This window comes from Notamacropus eugenii, chromosome 4 (assembly GCF_028372415.1).
Source record: "Notamacropus eugenii isolate mMacEug1 chromosome 4, mMacEug1.pri_v2, whole genome shotgun sequence".
In the NCBI taxonomy this organism is placed as follows: domain Eukaryota; kingdom Metazoa; phylum Chordata; class Mammalia; order Diprotodontia; family Macropodidae; genus Notamacropus; species Notamacropus eugenii.
This window is the reverse complement of record NC_092875.1, coordinates 331,424,018-331,442,456: the sequence shown is the minus strand read 5'-3', so window position 1 is coordinate 331,442,456 and position 18,439 is coordinate 331,424,018. Positions and strand designations below refer to the sequence as shown.

Here is an 18,439-nt window from a genome sequence, read left to right as displayed (position 1 = left end):
GCCTCATGAGAACTCTAAGATTTAGAAGTTCCCACCTTTACCCGCCCAAGACTGTCCACATGGAATTGAGCTTCCATCCCCAGCATCTCCCATTGCATCCTGGGCCTTCTCCATTCATCCTGATGAATATCTGGTCACTGGATCTAGATGGCTCAGGAGCAGAAAGTGAGACTGGTGACCTTGCACAGTCCTCCCTCACTCAAAACAAAGACAAGTGAAAGTCATGTTATCACTTCTCTGATGTCATGTTCTTCTTTGAAAACAAAGGATGAACACAGACACAGAAATTCTTTTCAATAACAAAAAGTACTGCTACAAATAATTTGGTATATGTGGGTGGTAATATGTGGTTATGGAGCTTTGACCAACTATTCCAAAAAGGTTTTCAGAGTTATTGAAGTAAAATAACTAAGCACTTCATTTTTTTAATACATTGATCCCATTATTGACTACACACTCCAAGGAATTCAAGGATAGAAAGAAAGACTCCATTTATACCATGACACTCTTTGTGGTAGCAAAGAATTGGAAATAATGTGCCCCTTTTATAGAGGTGCCTGAACAAACTATGTCTTATGAATGGAATGGAACACTACTGTGAAGTAATGACAAATATGAAGAATCAAGAGAAATCTTGAAAGACTTCCATGAACTCTAAGTATGAAGTGGAAACAGAACAAGATATATAAAGATTGTAATAATGTAAATTAAAAGAACACCAATAGAATGACAAACTCTGAGTAATTTTAATAACTGATCTTGATTTCAGAGGAGGAATGTTGAAATATTTCCCTCTTCTAGATAAAATAGTGGGGGACTATAAGCTTAGACTATTGTGTATACTGTCAGTTATAGTTATGATATTGGTGAGTTTTTACTTACCTATTTTTCCTCATTTTGAAACGGCTCAATGGGGGGAAGGGGTTTATGGGTGGAGTTAAGGAAATAACTGTTGGTGAAAGAGTACCATCAATAAAGGCTTTTGCTCATTTTTTTTCCTTTTTTAAAATTTATTTATTTAACTTTTAACATTCATTTTCCCCAAATTTTGGGTTCCAAATTTTCTCCCCACTTGTCCCCTCCCCGCACCCCAAAACACCGAGCATTCTAATTGCCCCTATCACCAATCTGCCCTCTCTTCTATCATCCCTCCCTTCCCTTGTCCCCATCTTCTCTTTTGTCCTGTAGGGCCAGATAATTTTCTATACCCCATTACCTGTATTTCTTATTTTCTAGTAACAAGAACAGTACTCAACAGTTTTTCCTAAAACTTTGAGTTCCAACTTCTCTTCATCCCTCCCTCCCCACCCATTCACTTTGAAAGGCAAGCAATTCAATATAGGCCATATCTGTGTAGTTTTGCAAATGACTTCCATAACAGTTGTGTTGTGTAAGACTAACTATATTTCCCTCCATCCTATCCTGCCCCCCCATTGCTTCTATTCTCTCTTTTGATCCTGTCCCTCCCCAAGTGTGTTGACTCCAAATTGCTCCCTCCTCCCATTGCACTCACTTCCATCATCCCCCCACCCTGCTTATCCCCTTCTCCCCCACTTTCCTGTATTGTAAGATACATTTTCATACCTAAATAAGTGCATTTTATGCCTTCCTTTAGTGGAATGTGATGAGAGTAAACTTCATGTTTTTCTCTCACCTCCCCTCTTTTTCCCTCCACTAAAAAGTCTTTTGCTTGCCTCTTTTATGAGAGATAATTTGCCCCGTTCCATCTCTCCCTTTCTCCTCCCAATATATTTCTCTCTCACTGCTTAATTTCATTTTTTAAGATATGATCACATCCTATTCAATTCACTCTGTGCTGTGTGTGTGTGTGTGTGTGTGTGTGTGTGTGTGTAATCCCACCAACTACCCAGATACTGAATAGTTTCAAGAGTTACAAATATTGTCTTTCCATGTAGCAGTGTAAACAGTTCAACTTTAGTAAGTCCCTTTTGACTTCTCTTTGCTGTTTACCTTTTCATGCTTCTCTTCATTCTTGTGTTTGAAAGTCAAATTTTCTTTTCAGCTCTGGTCTTTTCATCAAGAATGCTTGAAAGGCCTCTATTTCAATGAAAGACCATTTTTTTCCCTGGAGTATTATACTCAGTTTTGCTGGGTAGGTGATTCTTGGTTTTAGTCCTAGTTCCTTTGACTTCTGGAATATCCTATTCCATTCCCTTCGATCCCTTAGTGTAGAAGAAGCTAGATCTTGTGTTATCATGATTGTATTTCCACAATACTTCAATTGTTTCTTTCTAGCTACTTGCCATATTTTCTCCTTGACCTGGGAACTCTGGAATTTGGCCACAATATTCCTAGGAGTTTCTCTTTTTGGATCTCTTTCAGGAAGTGATCAGTGGATTTCTTGAATACTTATTTTGCTCTCTGGTTCTAGAATCTCAGGGCAGTTTTCCTTGATAATTTCATAAAAGATGATGTCTAGGCTCTTTTTTTGATCCTGGCTTTCAGGTAGTCCCATAATTTTTAAATTGTCTCTCCTGGATCTATTTTCCAGGTCAGTTGTTTTTCCAACGAGATATTTCATATTCTCTTCCATTTTTTCATTCTTTTGGTTTTGTTTTGTGATTTCTTGGTTTCTCATAAAGTCATTAGCCTCCATCTGTTCCATTCTAATTTTGAAAGAACTATTTTCTTCAGTGAGGTTTTGAACCTCCTTTTCCCTTTGGCTAATTCTGCTTTTTAAAGCATTCTTCTCTTCATTGGCTTTTTGAACCTCTTTTGCCAGTTGAGTTCGCCTATTTTTCATGGTGTTATTTTCTTCAGCATTTTTTTGGGTGTCCTTTAGCAAGGTGTTGACTTGCTTTTCATGTTTTTCTTGCATCTCTCTCATTTCTCTTCCCAGTTTTTCCTCCACCTCTCTAACTTGATTTTCAAAATCCTTTTTGAGCTTTTCCATAGCCTGAGCCCACTGAATACTTATTTTGGATATTTGGGATACAGAAGCCTTGATTTCTATGTCTTTCCCTCTTGGTAAGCCCTGTTCTTCCTCATCTGAAAGGATGGGAGAAGATATGTGTTCACCGAGAAAGTAACCTTCTATGGTCTTACTTTTTTCCCCCCTTTTCTGGGCATTTTACCGGCCTGTTACTTGACTTCTGAGTGTCCTCTCCACACCCACTACACCTCCAGATCTGCCCAGCCAGCACTTGGGGTCTGAGATTCAAATGCTGCTTCCCAGCCTTAGGGCTTTGGTGGGGGAGGGCCTGCCAGTCAGTGTGAGATTAAGTTCAGGTGCTCAGGTGGGGGCAGGGCTACACTAGGGGCTCAGTTCCCTCAGGGGATTTATGTGGAGACCTTCAACAATGGATCAGAGCTCCTGCCTGCTTTGGGAGCCTTTGTCCCCTGCCGCCTGTGCTGCTGCCTCCCAAGAGGCCCTGAGTTATGGGGCAACCCTGTCCCCCTCTCAGAGAGCCAAAAGACTCTCTCACTGACCTTTGATACCTGTGGGTGGAGGGACTTGTGTGGCTGCTGGAGATTCTGTCCCTGAAGCCTGCTTGGATCTGCTCCTCTCCGTGCTGTGTGGCCAAGGCAGGGCAAGGCTTTGCTCTGGATCTGGTGCGTGAAGGACCTTTCCTATCAGTTTTTCAGGTCTCTCTGGAACAGAAATCTCCTCCACTCCATTGTTCTGTGGCTTCTGCTGCTCTAGAATTTGTTGGGAGTTCTTCTTTACAGGTATTTTATGGGCTGTGGGTTGGGAGCTAGCATCCATGTATCTGGCCATCTTGGCTCTGCTCATTTGTTTTAAGGAAAGATCTAGTCACGTACTTACAAAACTGACATTATCATTGACATAAGCAATCCTGGGTTGACTTTGGACAGATGCTTATTTTTGGCTTACTCTACCATGAATTGATGGCATGACCTAATATTCTTTAAATATTCATCAGATGGGAATAACTCTCAGCCACCTCCCTGAACTTCTAGGGGGTTCATTTAGGTTTTGAGACTTATGAAATCATCTGTATTTTCCAAAATAGAGTATAAATGATTATGACATGTACCCAATTAGTATGGAAAGCAAATAGGTGTGGGTGCAACGAATCAAGTAATCTCATTAGCTATTTTCCAACAAAATCTGTCCAAGCAGCATCTTGTTCTATGTAGTTGAAACCAGTTGGGGAAGCTGATGTAGAGTTAAGTGATCTCCTTGCTGAGTTATATTTTTACCATTAATTTTATTTTTTAGTAATGACAATTTTCAGTCTTTCTCTTGGAATTTTTGTACGTGCTTTTCACTTGTTTGTTTGACAATAATTGTTTTGTACTTTACTGTGACTGGTCAGATTCTATTGTGGGCTACAGCTATCCAAGAAACACAAATTCTTTACATCAAAAAAAATGGAGATATCTTTGTATTATTGTGTCATTGAACAGTTCTTTTTGAAAGTTATGTGTTGCACACTTCATTGTTGTGATATCTAATAATGAAAACCAAAGAACTAAAAACACAATAAATATAGAACAATGCCCCAAAATCCTGTCAATTGAGAGAAATGAAAATGAAAAAAAAATGGTCATGTCGATTTCATTTGACAAAAACTAGAGATTTTTAATCGGTTTAGTGTCAGAAGCAGAGTGCACTCACACACACACACACACACACATACACACACACAGAAGCATCAATGCCATGAAAAGAAATGATGTCAAAATCATTAATTGATAATAATAGTTCATTTACCATTATAATTAATCTATTAGTTTTCTAAGATTTAGAACCATAAGATGTTCTAAAATAATTTAAATAATCTCATTTTATACATGGGAAAACCTGCCTGTGAAGTAATCTGTCCAAGGTCTAATGGGAAAGAAGTGAACAGAGATATGATTTGAACCCAGCATTTTTAAGACACATCTAGTGCTCTTTCCATTATAGAGCCTTTCCTCTTGTAGTTTTCTCTGCTAATAACAGAGCAGTGTCTAGTATAAGGAAAAAAAATACACTAAGCTGAGAACCACATTTTCTTGCTAATCATACAGAGAGTTCATCTTTTTTTTTAAGAAGATTGAACTAGATGGGAATACCAGCTCTAACTAATTTATTTCTTTTATTAAAAAATACTCAGCATGAATTGTCTGTTTACCATAATGTTCATTAAGGGCATCAGCTATTATCTTGTGAATTCCTCCAATGCAATGAATATATTCATTTTAAAATTAAGAGAGCAGCCCTTTCATGGAATGACAATGGATTTAGAAAGGACAGAAGTAATTCAGGAAGTAAAATGTGCAGCTTGTCTTTATTTCCACTTGTAGAGGTCAGTATTGCTAATAAGGCCCTTTGCTTTCTCTAATTTCTCTCCTCTTCTACAGTTATCATCTGTTTTTCAAACATATCCACTGTCTTCTGCGCTTTGTCTCTGAATTGGCATAAGTTGTTAACTTTTTCTTGTGACACCTTCACATAAACTATTATAGTACATACCCAAGGGATTGATTACTAACCTCATGGCTCATATTTCATAAGTCTTGGTACATTTTTAAGATTTAACAGTTAAAGTCAACTAAAATTTGAAACATCTTATATGTTTCCATATCATCCAGTTTCGACAAGTATAATTTCATAGTAAAGGCTTCCTTTTCCCATATATTTTCTGAGTATCCCCACTTTTGTAAGAATAGAAACTTAAAGTTATAAATATTACTAAAGATTGTATATTTGATTCTTTACATGACATATGAACTTCCTCTAGGGATTTTATAGGGTTAGCATTATTTGCTCCCTTTTTCATCCCAGAACTGGGGATGTGCCATTAATTTTCCCCCTTGTTTTCAGCATATGTATTGTCCCTTGTTCATAATTTCCTGTATATTTTTCAAACCTCATCTCATTCTAAAACTATTTTTACAGGTCCTGCCACTCGTTTGTGTTCATCCTTAATCATGTCCCTATATTTCTTTTGAGAATCTATTTTAAAGATGAGCTCATCAAAGAGTTTCCTAGACAGACACCATCACTTTAATTCCTTAATGATCTCCCCTATTCTTCTTCAACAGTATCAATTACAATTTTATCATCACAATTTAACTAATGAAAGTTTCCTATCCCTTTGGAACCATCTTCTCTATAGTCTCAAGTCACATGATCATGGCAATTGTTTCTATGAACTTTGGGGCTAAAAATTCCATCTTTTCCCAGGCCACCACCACCTCCTATCTGGAAGTCAGTCTTAGGGTTTCATTTATATCCATGAGAGAAATCAAAACTGTTGGAAATAAATTCATCATTATATGGTTCTCTTAAACAGATCTGATATGCAGTTTACCTTTGATCTATAATGACATCTGTAAATCCACTTGACATCAAAGTTGTAGTGTTCTAGTATCACCCATAAAACAACCAATCTATAGCGTCTAGTAGGAGAAAAATTGGAACATAGGTGTTTAACTTTGTTGCTTATGAGGTCAGATTAATAGCAGAGTAATTGAGAAGAAGGTGAATTAAGGTTTTCAGATTTCTTACTCTTTCCTTTGGATTTCCTGAATTTTGGGGAAGCCCTAAAAAGCAAATTACCTTAAGAAATCTAAAATTGATATCTGCACCACAATACACAACATCTCATCTTTTCTCCAACCACTTAGAATTTGTGATTGCTAACAGAGCTAAATATCAGTTTAAAGGCTTTAGAATCTTCTTTGGGTCCTGTACTATAATATTCCTATGTTCCTGGTGAGTTTACAGAAAAAAAAATTCAAGGAGATTTTCTATTTCTCTGGATGTAGTACTAATGGAGTACATATAAAGATCAAAGGTATATTCTCACAGAAGAGAGAAACTAGGTTAGTCCAGAGTAAGGTATCATCCATGTCAGTTCCCCCTCGTGACCACATTACGAGTGGTTGTAATGTAATTTAAATAGGACTATCCTTCCCATTCATTAATAGGCCCATGTGACCTGCCTGAGTCACATGGAAGTCTGATTCACATGAGTCTGAGTCACATGGAGCCTATGGTGGAAGGAGTTTGTGAACGAGTAGTACAGGAAGAGGTGGAGCTAGACCAGAGCTAGGAGGAAATTGGTCAGAGTCTAGTCAGAATTAGGAAGGATGCAGGCTGCTGGCTAGCATGAGTGAATGAACTTACTTGTGATTTTGTTTAAGGCAGCCTGCTTATGATTTGTTTAATGGAGCTGGTTTGTGGGAAGCCTAGCAGGGAGAAGGCTTGGGGATGGTGTTGTTCTCTGAATTGTTGTTGTGTATAAATTTTTATTACCACGATGGATTTGGCTTTCTGGCGTCTGAATAAATGTTTTGCTTCTGTCTTCCATGTGGAGAGTCTCTTGTATTTAATGATTCAGAATTGTGCTGGAATATTCATGACTCTGTAGATGCGAATATCACATTGGCACTACAGTAGCCAAGCCATTTCCTTTCTCATACCTACACATAGATAGAGGTATATAGATATAGAGGTGAGACACTAATCCTTAGGCCTATACCCAGATGGGAAAGTGTTGAGAAAAACATACTGATTTCACTGTAAGCAACCCAAGCATGCAAAGGAATATGTTCTTCACTCATCTGTTCCTTCATCCATCCACCTGTCTACACTTGCACTCAATGATCGAGAAGTATTTACCAAGTATCTACTATGTACCTGGCATTGTGTAAGGTAATGGGGATACAAATAAAAATGAAATAATCTGTAGTTTAAACAATTTTCACTTTAAATTCTAAAAGGGGAGGGAAGTGATATAGACACTGTTACACACATACCTGTGTGTATGTCTGCATGTATATATTATGATAATAAAAATACACATGCATGAGTAGATATGTGTATATATTATAAATGTATGTATTTATGATAGATATTATAATAGATATGTGTATATATATTTCATATTAAATAAAATGATGAAAATCAATAAATGGAAGGCAATAACAGGTAATTAGGGAGTAAGTGCTCTAGCTTTTTGAAGAAATAAGGGTTTCATAAAGAATATTGTACTTTGTATTTAGAAGGTAGATAGATATTCTGTCAGATGAATGTGAGGAAGAAAGGAGTACATTTCAAATGTAGTAATGGCTCGGTGCAAAATTAATGAGATGAGAGATAAAATGATACATGTGAAAAAGAGAAAAAATGAATTTAATTGACCAAGTATGGAAGGGAAGGCATGTGCAATAATAATGGAAAGAGAGGAATTTATATTTACCCTAAAGTCAATACTGAGTCATTGCAGTTTACTAAGAAGATTAACATGGTCATAGCTATGTTTCAAAAATATCACTTTGGCAATTATGGTGGTGATGATCATACTTCATTGTCAAAGAAAAGCAAAAATTATACTACTACGTTAGAGTATCAGACCAATACAAGCTTGGAATACTTTATGACAAGTCAGACACAAATAGTCCATTTAGGGTAGATTCTCTAACTTTGCACATCTCATGTTTCTTTTGAGCTACTTCAATTCTCCTTTTTTAATGGAACACAGTAACTTCTTTAATGAAGGCATGACATATTGGGCAGTATCTCTCATGCCACATAATCATTTCTAAATTTCTTAAGTGAGACCTTGAGAGTGATTTTGTTTTCTTTTTTTGACCACCATGAAAGTATGTGTCTTAGGTGAATTCTCCACAAAATAGTCTTTTTGGAAAGCATATTTTGGCATTTGAACAATGTGGCAAGCCCATTGGACTTGAGCTCTCTGCAGCAGTTTCAATGTTTGACAATTTAATTTGAGAAAGTACCTCATTGTCTGGTAACTTATCCTGCCAGGTAATCTTCAAAATCATTCTAAGACAATTCAAATGGAAGCAATTCAGTTTCCTGGCATGGCACTGGTATACTCTCCAGGTTTCACAGGCATACAAAAAGAGGTCAGCACCAAGGCTCTGTAAAATTTCAATTTGGTAGTTGGTCTAATATGTCTTCTCTCCCACAGTTTCCTTTGGAGCCTCCCAGACACTGAGCTAGCTCTGGTAGTGTGTGCGTCAACCTCATTATCATTGTGTTTTATAAAGAATGGGGATGGGACATGAGGCAGAGAATTAAGGTGTTTCAATAATATAGGTCAGAGGTTCTGCAAGTCTGAACTAAATTAGAGTCTATGTGAATAGAGAGAAAAATAGATATAAGATATGCTGTGGGACTAGAAAAAGAATGATTTGGCAGCTAATTAGACACCCCCCCAAAAATATTGAAAGTAACTATAACAAAGCTAATACAGTAAAATGGAATCTCAAACAACAAACTAAGAAGATAATTAACAGAAAATATAAGCAATAACTCAAGGAAAAATGCACAGTGGAACCAAGTTCAACATAGAAAAGTTAAAACACTCACAAAAAAAGCGTAAAAGAGCTTTCACAATGGAGGGGAAGATGGAGGATTTGAGTGGTGGGGGAGGCAGCACTTGAATCTTACTATCATTGGGATGGCTCAAAAAGAGAATGACAAACAGATATCATGTCACACATGTAAAATAGCATAAAATGATTGAAGGGGAAAGAAGTAAATCTTAGAGGTTATGTGGAAAAAGTGGGATATTAATTCATAGTTGATGGAAATGTGACTTGATCCAACCAGTATGGAGAACAATCTGGAAATATGGTCAAAGAGTTGTTTTTTTTTTTTTATTTCACTTTTAACATTCATTTTCACAGAATTTTGGGGCTCCAAATTTTCTCCCCCCTTCTCCCCTCCCCCCACCCCAAAACACCGAGCATTCTAATTGCCCCCATCTCCACTCTGCTCTCTTCTCCATCATTCCTCTCTGACTTTGTCTTCATCCTCTCCTCTGTCCTGTTGGGCCAAATAACTTTCTATACCCCTTTACCTGTATTTCTTATTTCCTAGCGGCAAGAACAGTACTTGACAGTTATTCCTAAAACTTTGAGTTGCAATTTCTTTTCCTCACTCCCTCCCCTCCCCCTCCCTTTGGAAGGCAAGCAATTCAATGTCGGCTAAATCTGTGTAGTTTTGCAAATGACTTCCATAATAGTCGTGTTAGGGGGCGGAGCCAAGATGGCGGAGTAGAAAGACGCACATACACATAGCTCTGAACCCACAACCCATAGAATGGCTACAGGGAAGTAACTCACGGCGAATTCCGCACCCAGAGGCCACGGAATATTGGAGCGAGGGAGATTTCTGTTCCAGAGAGACCTGCAAACCTCTCGCCGGGGGTTCCTTCGCGCTGCGGACTGGGCGCCGGGACTGGGAGCTGAGCGCAGCCCTGCCACGGCCGCGGCACCGAGAGGAAAAGATCCGAGCAGGCTTCACAGACAGGATCTCCAGCGGCCACACGGGTCCCTCCACCCACAGAGGGATCTGCAAACCTCTCGCAAAAGGTCCGTCGCGCTGCAGACACAAAGCTCAGCCGAGACCTGCTGCGGCCACGGCTGCGGCACCGAGAGAAACAGATCCGAGCAGGCTTCAGGGACGGGATCTCCAGCGGCCGCACAAGTCCCTCCACCCACAGGTGACAGGGGTGGGTGAGAGAGTCTCTTTGGCGGGTCGAGAGGGGAGTGGGGTGCCCCCATAATTCAGGCCCCCCCCGGGAGGTAGAAGCTGAGAGGCGGCTGCAGACAGGGGCTCCCCAAGCGGGCGGGAGCCTGAATCCATTGCGGAAGGTCTGCGCATAAACCCCCTGAGGGAACTGAGCCTGAGAGGTGGCCCTGCCCCGATCTCAGCACCAGATCATAATCTCATACTGAATAGCAGCCCTGCCCCCGCCAAAAGCCCTGAGGCTGGAAGCAGCATTTTAATCTCAGACAACAAACACGGGCTGGGAGGATCAGGAGGTGAGGTGGGTGTGAGGAAAATATTCAGAGGTCAAGTCACTGGCTGGGAAAATGCCCAGAAAAGGGAAAAGAAATAAGACTATAGAAGGTTACTTTCTTGGCGAACAGGCATTTCCTCCCTTCCTTTCTGATGAGGAAGAACAATGCTTACCATCAGGCAAAGACACAGAAATCAAGGCTTCTGTGTCCCAGCCCACCCAATGGGCTCAGGCCATGGAAGAGCTCAAAAAGAATTTTGAAAATCAAGTTAGAGAGGTAGAGGAAAAGCTGGGAAGAGAAATGAGAGACATGAAGTCAAAGCATGAACAGCAGATCAGCTCCCTGCTAAGGGAGACCCAAAAAAATGTTGAAGAAATTACCACCTTAAAAACTAACCTAACTCAATTGGCAAAAGAGGTTCAAAAAGCCAATGAGGAGAAGAATGCTTTCAAAAGCAGAATTAGCCAAATGGAAAAGGAGATTCAAAAGCTCACTGAAGAAAATAGTTCTCTCAAAATTAGAATGGCACAGATGGAGGCTAATGACTTTATGCAAAACCAAGAAATCACAGAACAAAGAGAGAAGAATGGAAAAATGGAAGATAATGTGAAATATCTCATTGGAAAAACAACAGACCTGGAAAATAGATCCAGGAGAGACAATTTAAAAATTATGGGACTACCTGAAAGCCATGATCAAAAGAAGAGCCTAGACATCATCCTTCATGAAATTATTAAGGAAAACTGCCCTGAGATTCTAGAACCAGAGGGCAAAATAAATATTCAAGGAATCCACAGAACACCGCCTGAAAGAGATCCAAAAAGAGAAACTCCTAGGAACATTGTGGCCAAATTCCAGAGTTCCCAGGTCAAGGAGAAAATACTGCAGGCAGCTAGAAAGAAACAATTCAAGTATTGTGGAAATACAATCAGTATAACACAAGATCTAGCAGCCTCTACATTAAGGGATCGAAGGGCATGGAGCAGTATATTCCAGAAGTCAAAGGAACTAGGACTAAAACCAAGAATCACCTACCCAGCAAAACTGACTATAATACTTCAGGGGAAAAGATGGTCTTTCAATGAAATAGAGGATTTTCAAGTATTCTTGATGAAAAGACCAGAGCTGAAAAGAAAATTTGACTTTCAAACACAAGAATGAAGAGAACCATGAAAAGGTGAACAGCAAAGTGAAGTCATAAGGGACTTACTAAAGCTGAACTGTTTACATTCCTACATGGAAAGACAATATTTGTAACTCTTGAAACATTTCAGTATCTGGGTACTGGGTGGGATTACACATGCACACACGCTCACATACATAGAGACAGAGTGCACATAATAGTCGTGTTATATAAGACTAACTATATTTCCCTCCATCCTATCCTGCTTCCAATTACTTCTATTCTCTCTTCTGATCCTGTCCCTCCCTGTGAGTGTCGACCTCAAATTGTACCCTCCTCCCCATGCCCTCCCTTCCATCGTCCCCCCCACCCTGTTTATCCCCTTGTCCCCCACCTTCCTGTATTGTAAGATAGGTTTTCATACCAAAATGAGTGTGCATTTTATTCCTTCCTTTAGTGGAATGTAATGAGAGTAAGCTTCATGTTTTTCTCTCACCCCCCCTCTTTTTCCCCAAACTAAAAAAAAATCTTTTGCTTGCCTCTTTTATGAGAGATAATTTGCCCCATTCAATTTCTCCCTTTCTCCTCTCATATATTTCTCTCTCACTGCTTGATTTCATTTTTTTTGTTAAGATATGATCCCATCTTATTCAATTCACTCTGTGCACTCTGTCTCTATGAGTGTGTGCGTGTGCATGTGTGTGTGTGTAATCCCACCAAGTACCCAGATACTGAATAGTTTCAAGAGTTACTAATATTGTCTTTCCATGTAGGGATGTAAACAGTTCAACTTTTCTAAGTCCCTTATGACTTCTCTTTGCTGTTTACCTTTTCATGCTTCTCTTCAATCTTGTGTTTGAAAGTCAAGTTTTCTTTTCAGCTCTGGTCTTTTCATCAAGAATGCTTGAAAGTCCTCTATTTCATTGAAAGACCATTTTTTCCCCTGAAATATTATACTCAGTTTTGCTGGGTAGGTGATTCTTGGTTTTAGTCCTAGTTCCTTTGACTTCTGGAATATCCTATTCCATGCCCTTCGATCCCTTAAGGTAGAAGCTGCTAGATCTTGTGTTATCCTGATTGTATTTCCACAGTACTTGAATTGTTTCTTTCTAGCTGCTTGCAATATTTTCTCCTTGACCTGGGAATTCTGGAATTTGGCCACAATATTCCTAGGAGTTTCTCTTTTTGAATCTTTTTCAGGTGGTGATCGGTGGATTCTTTCAAAATTTATTTTGCCTTCTGGTTCTAGAATCTCAGGGCAGTTTTCCTTGATAATTTCATGAAAGATGATGTCTAGGCTCTTTTTTTGATCATGGCTTTCAGGTAGTCCCATAATTTTTAAATTGTCTCTCCTGGATCTATTTTCCAGGTCAGTTGTTTTTCCAATGAGATATTTCACATTATCTTCCATTTTTTCATTCTTTTGGTTTTGTTTTGTGATTTCTTGGTTTCTCATAAAGTCATTAGCCTCCATCTGTTCCATTCTAATTTTGAAAGAACTATTTTCTTCAGTGAGCTTTTGAATCTCCTTTTCCATTTGGCTAATTCTGCTTTTGACAGCATTCTTCTCCTCATTGGCTTCTTGAACCTCCTTTGCCAATTGAGTTAGCCTATTTTTCAGGGTGTTATTTTCTTCAGCATTTTTTTGGGTCTCCTTTAGCAGGGTGCTGATTTGTTGTTCATACTTTGCTTGCAAGTATTTTATTACTCTTCCCAGTTTTTCCTCCACCTCTCTATCATGAGTTTGAAAATTGTTTGGGCTCTTTAAGACCTTTTCCCAGAACTGATCCCATTGAGTGGGCTGGGATGTAGAAGCACTGACTTCCATGTCTTCCCCTGATGGTGAGCACCACTCTTCCTCATCAGAAGGAGGTGGAGGAGAAACCTGCTCACCAAGAAAGTAACCCTCAATAGTCTTGTTTTTTTTCCCTTTTCTGGGCATTTTCCCAGCCAGCGACTTGAGCTCTGAATATTCTCCTCACACCCACCTCGCCTCTGGATCCTCCCAGCCAGCGCTCGGGGTCTGAGAATCAAATGCTGCTTCCTAGCCTCAGTGCTTTGGGCAGGGGCAGAGCTGCTATTCAGTGTGAGATTAAGTTCAGGTGCTCAGGTGGGGCAGGGCCGCCTCACGGGCTCAGTTCCCTCAGGGGGTTTATGTGGAGACCTTCAACAATGGATCCAGCCTCCTGCCTGCTTGGGGAACCCCAGTCTGCTCCCACCTCCGCTGTTGCCTTCTGAGGGGGCCTGAGTATGGGGGCACCCCACTCCTCTCTCGACCCACCAAAGAGACCTTCCCACTGACCCCCGTCACCTGTGGGTGAAGGGACCCGCACGGCCGCTGGAGATCCTGCCCCTGAAGTCTGCTCGGATCTGTTCCTCTCGTTGCCAGGGCTGGTGCAGGGCTGGGCTGGGCTCTGCATCCGCAGCGCGACAGACCTTTTGCAAGATGTTTGCAGGTCCCTCTGGAACAGAAAACTTATCCATTCCACTATTATGTGGCTTCTCCTGCTCCCGAATTTATTGGCGGCTCTTTACTACGGATATTTCATGGGCTGTGGGTTCGGAGCTAGCGTATTTGTGTGTTTCTACTCTGCCATCTTCAAAGAGTTTTAACCTATTTATACCCTTTGACACAGAAGGAGGTCTATGTCCAAATATGATTAGAGAAAAAGGAAAAGAATCTACATGTTCCAAAATATTTATAGTAGTTCTCTTTGTTGTGGCAAAGAATTGGAAACTGCAGGTATTCTTGTCAATTGGGGAATGGCTGAACAAGTTGTGGTATATGATTGTGATAGTATATTACTGTGCTATAAGAAATGACGAGGATGATCTTAGAAAAACCTGGATAGACTTACATGAAATGATGAAGAAACAATAGAGTGAATGAATCTTTTTAACTTGTACCCAAATTAATTACAAAGGACATATGAAGAAAGATGTTATCTGCTTCTAGAGAAAATAACTGATAAATTGAACTACATATAGAGTGATTTTACATAAGCACATACATATATATTTGTGTCTAATGGTAGCCATCTCTAGGGCAGGGTGGTTGGAGGAAAAACTAAATTTACATGACAGTTTTATTATATATATTTTGAGTTCCAAGTGCAATCATGTTTTATTGCTGTGTCATAGAAATGCTTATTTTATTCTATAAGTCAAAATTAAATAAATAAAAAGTAAAAATAAAAAAGTTAAAAAAAGGAATAACACACAATTAGTTGGGTATAGAAATGTAGCTAAGATAACAATGCACACAGTAACAATAACATTGTAAAGAAAATAAACTTTGAAAGACTTAGTAACTTTGATCAATTCAATGATTCACTATAATTCAAAAGGACATGATGAAAAACACTACCCACATCCTTTTAAGGCTATCTTTTTCTCTTCTAGTTTTTTGGGAACAGGGCTAATGTGAAAACGTGCATGACTTTATTTGTATAATGGGTATTGTATTTCTTGCCTTCTCAATTGATGGAGTTAGAGGAAGGAAGGTGTAACAGTAAGCATCCCAACATACATGGAAGGGGTGGGGAGCAGTGGGCTGCTATGGCAGGTTCTTAGATCTGCATTCACAAAAGGAAAGGCAACTTTTGAGGGGTTAACAATCACTTTAATCAAGCCCATTTATCAGTCCTTTAACCAAGCATATATATCATTTACCTAATTTAGGGAAGTCAGACCCCAAGTGTCTGACCATAGTTACAAGAGAGGGAAGCATGACATTTGAGTTCTCAAAGCTGGGGGGGGGGGGGGGGGGGGGGGCGGTGCAGGGCAGACTCCTTTAGTGGCTTCCTGGAGTCCTCATCTGGCCAAACAAACACTTCCAGTCAGTAAGTCCCCAAATAAAACCCACACCTCAGAGTCTTTGTACACTTTTTAGAGCCAGAGGGCATCATATCCCTTGAGAACCAGTACCTCATTAACAAAAGGCAAGGACCTTCTTACAAATCTTCCCAGGCCTGACAATGGAGTGGGAAAGATCCTCCTTAGTCACATTCAAATTCAGGCATTCTTGATTATATTAATACAAAAACAGCAAAAAATCCTGTTTTCCTTGACCTTACAGAAGGAAATTTGGAATGGAAAAATAAAATGAAAAGGAAAAGGATAAAATGAACAAATCATACAAAAAATGGAGAGCTATCTCTGATATTTTTAGAAAGTAGTTTCAATTGAATTATGAGACAGGAAGGGAGATAGCTAAATGTTGCAGATTGAGGGAGAAGTGAAGACAAGATGCCAATAACAATAGAAAGCTTTTCTCCTCTATCGTTTTTTTTTTTTGTTTGTTTGTTTGTTTGTTTTGGTTGATAAGGTCTGGACAGATATAGAATAATTAGTTGAGTGGATGGCAGTGTTTAATGAAAATTAGATGAGGGTTTGCATATGCTTGAAGGCAGTAGGGAAGGAATCAGTAGGTAATGAATGGCTGAATGTTGGACATTAGTGGTATAAACACAAGGATAATCTGCTGGAATTGAGAGAGGATGCGTTCAAGGTCACCTATATAAACTAGCATACAATTAATACGCAGTCATAAGACCCCTCCAGCTACATAGCCCAACAACTGCCTCTCAATATTAGCTTGTCTTTCATGACTAGAGGGAAATGGTCTGGTTAAATTGTCAATCAGGTGAAGCAGCCTATTGATCCTTATAAGACTCTTCATTGGAAAAAGACAAACATTGGATGAAAGCTCACTTCTGCCATATCAGTGCTCATGGTGCTCTTTCCTCAAGTTACACTGGTACATTTATAGTGCTTATTATTGTACTAGTGCTCGATTTAAACAGTTCAATTTCTTGCAACTCCATTCATAGTTGTGAGGGTAGGAATATAAAGAGAAAATTATGCGTCATGGAATCTACCAAGAACATAGTTTGTGTTGCTTCCTTCATTTTACCCCCTTATTGTACATGTATGTAGACTACATAACAAATCTATGATAATATAATTTGTCAAAGGGGAATTAACATCACCCTTAACAAGGAAGGAGGAGCAAAATAAAATATGAAATCAAAATAATGATGGTAAAAAACAAATCACATCTCACAAAGCTTCTTAAACTCTGAATCCCAAATCTATATGGCATCATGTAACTGAATGTGGGAGTCACAAAAAATTTTATCAACACCAAAAGGTTTCTGAATGTACAATTACCAAAACATAATTCAAAATTAAAAACATAATGCATCCAAGGTGTTTCTGGCAGCACTTCCCTGTGTTGCATTGGACTTCACTGCAATCTTGATTCTGAACACACAACATGCATGCTTTACTGTCACAGCACACAAAGCCAACAAATACTGCCAGATACACCTGGACTCAGATTTGAGACTATTGTTTGTTATGAATTGTGGTGTTTTTACTGTATGTACAAAATATTATGCTATTATCAATACATAATAGTTTAATTACAGAAAATAAAGACTTTTAACCTTTTCTTACCATCATTCCTTAGCATGTATCAAATTAGTATATCTTTAGATTGTATTGTGTTAGAATGTTTGATTTTTAAAATTGCTGTTATCTCCTTCTTTTACAGAAACATGTTTATTTGTAGCAGGTAAAGACAAAAACCATTTAATAATATTTCTCTACCATCACTATTGTATGTATATGTAAGTGTACATGTCATTTTTAGTTAAGCACAAATGAAAGTAAATTCATAAATAAGACTAGCATTTATTTGAGAAATTATTAGCAATATTTATTTATATTTTAGGACAAAAATATTTTTTGGTTGTGGATAAGTGGCTAAATTTAGACAGAAGGGGCTAAAAATACTGATGACAATGTGGTTTTGCTACCAGGTTTGTAGTGCACCTAAATTGACAAGAAAATAAAATATGTAAAACTATTTTTGCTGTATGGATTTGCTTCTAATAAGGATAATGGTGTCGGGGGAAATTTTTCTTTGCTTAATTTGTAATGAAGTTTTAGTAGTTTTTTTTCCTCCAGAGAGCATGAAACCAGCCAAACTAATATGATATCTTAATTCCAAGCATTCAGCATATTGCAATAAACCAAAGGAATATTTTGACTGACTTTCAAAATCTTCAAATAAATAAGAACAGTGTTTTGAGAAATTTGTTACTGTCAATGAAAAGTATTTACTTGAATCTTATGAAATTTCTTATTTCATTGCAAAAACAAAAATGTCCAACATGATCAGAGATCTGATACTACCTGCTGCTATTAAAATGTCAAAAATAGTACATGGGGAAAAAGTATGGGCATGAAATTCATAGTATTTATCAAATGATACTGTCTCCAAAAGAATTTCTGAAATTACTAATGACCAATTCTAGTAGCTTATTATTGTTTTGTTGCCTTTTGGAAGGGCACACAAGAAGGGAAGATATATATGTACAGACATATGCATACATACATATATATTAAAGTTGATGAATTTTTCAGAAATGATAGTTTACAGTGGAAAAATTACATTGGAGTCTGTGCAGATGGTGCTGGAGCAATGATGGGTGAGAATTTTGGATTTGTAGGACAAAATTAAAGTTAGTAGTAAAACTTTTAATCATTCCATGACCC

General features: G+C 38.6%; 1 protein-coding gene across 3 annotated transcripts in view; it reads right to left on the bottom strand.

Annotated features, from left to right (window-relative positions):
* The window catches only part of RIT2 (Ras like without CAAX 2), a 523,011-nt gene that overhangs the window by 448,491 nt on the left and 56,081 nt on the right, over positions 1-18,439 (bottom strand). The window lies entirely within an intron of this gene.